The sequence below is a fragment of the Silene latifolia genome, chromosome 2, assembly GCF_048544455.1.
Source record: "Silene latifolia isolate original U9 population chromosome 2, ASM4854445v1, whole genome shotgun sequence".
NCBI classification, from domain to species: domain Eukaryota; kingdom Viridiplantae; phylum Streptophyta; class Magnoliopsida; order Caryophyllales; family Caryophyllaceae; genus Silene; species Silene latifolia.
The window spans coordinates 135,403,472-135,405,296 of NC_133527.1; positions in this window are offsets into that span (position 1 = coordinate 135,403,472).

The following is a 1,825-nucleotide window of genomic DNA, read 5'->3' on the forward strand; positions in this document are numbered from 1 at the left end:
GGATTTTCCAAGGCATAGAGCATAGTATTGAATATATAATCAAACGCATACAATACATAGTAGGAGTAAGGCTTATTTTTGTACCTCACCCATCTTATGAGGATGAGATAATAGAGTGTCTTAATTGCTAATTATTGGTTATACTTTTGTAAGATTGGTCAGTTTTATTCCCGATTGGATGAATAATATGGCTTGCTTTTGTTGCAAAAAAAAAAAAATTGTTAATAAGTCAATTTTTACATTAAATTAATTACCAACAATTTTGAAAAAAATTATAAATGTGACAATAAATGTTAAAGCATCCTTTACTAACATTCAAGTGGGGAAGAAAGTTGAAAAAAAGTTGAAAAAAAGGTGTATCTTTTCGGCTATAACGGTCGCAAAGAGGAAGAAAGTGGGGATTCTTGTGGAGGTGATACGGTGAAGCTTGAGAGTGAAGATGAATTCATGGATCCAAGTCTAAGTGATGCTTCAAGGGATATTTGGGATACCGATATTGAAGGAGATGATGCCGATATCTAGGAGATTACTTCATCACTAGGTGGAGCGGGCAAGAGGCACCCACCTTAGTTCAAGTGAAGTTTTCTCATCTCTCCTCTTTATCTTTCTTTTTCATGAAAAGAGCTTTGTATCTTGTTTCTTTGTATTTTATTTCATTTTGATCATTGTTGGTTTAGTCCTAGCAACATCAAAGGACTCACACCTCGGTACCATTGAGGTGTTCTTTATTGTTCCCATTTTTGAAAATCCAAAATGACAATCTAGTTTCATGCATAGCATAGTGTGTGCATGAACTATACCCATGCTTTGACATTAGCAATAGTGTCTTATTTGGTTTGGGGAAGTTAATGCATACACAACGGGAGGTAATCTAAATTATCCTCTCCGTCATAACAAAAACCATGCATCATGTAGTATAACTTAGTGTAGAATTGCATTTAGTATAGAAATCATGCATCATCTTTGCATAATTTCCATCATTTTGGCCATTGAGGACAATGCCCATATTAGTGTGGGGATGGGAATTCTAACACTTAACTTTTATTCAAAAACCCATAAAAATTGAAAAATCAAAAATCATAAAAATTGAAAAAAATTGAAAAACCAAAAACAAGTTCATTTCCTTTGTATATATTGTTTTGTATATATTGTCTTGTATATATTGTGTTTGTTTATCCTTGTTCACTTTGATTGACTACGCCACATCCGAGACATGAGGATATTGAAGACCGCATGGTATGATCTTTCCAATCTCCTTTTTCCTCTTTATGTTAATGACTATGTGGCTTTATTTTGATTGATGCGGTACAACAATGTGAATTTAGGACTTGCATTTAGTTTATATGGCATATTAGTCGGTAGAATCATTTGCATTAGGATGTTTATATGCTAGTTGCATCATGGCATGTAGTTTGCATGTTAGAAAAATTTTGCGAAACCGTCTACTTGGGAAGCTTGACAAGTGTATATAGGCCCTAGTAGATGCTTTTTATTCTTAAGACTTTGCTTGTTAGAATGCTTGTAAAACACCCTAGGATGTGTCATGCTAGTATCCTTTGACCCATGGTTTAAGGCCTAGTCAAGAGTACCTTGTGGTGTGATAACTCCTTGGCTACCGTTTATTCCAAGGTGACCCTTGAAACCATGCATACTTCCATCATTCATCCATGTTCTACCATACATTTTTGTCATCAAAAGGGAATGGGCACAAAAAGAAATCAATTTGAGTTCAATGAAATGAAAAGTGAAAGAAAGTTTGCAAAAATGCATCAAATGAAAAGAGGAGCAAAAATAGAACTCCTAAGCTTCAAATACAAGGCACCCT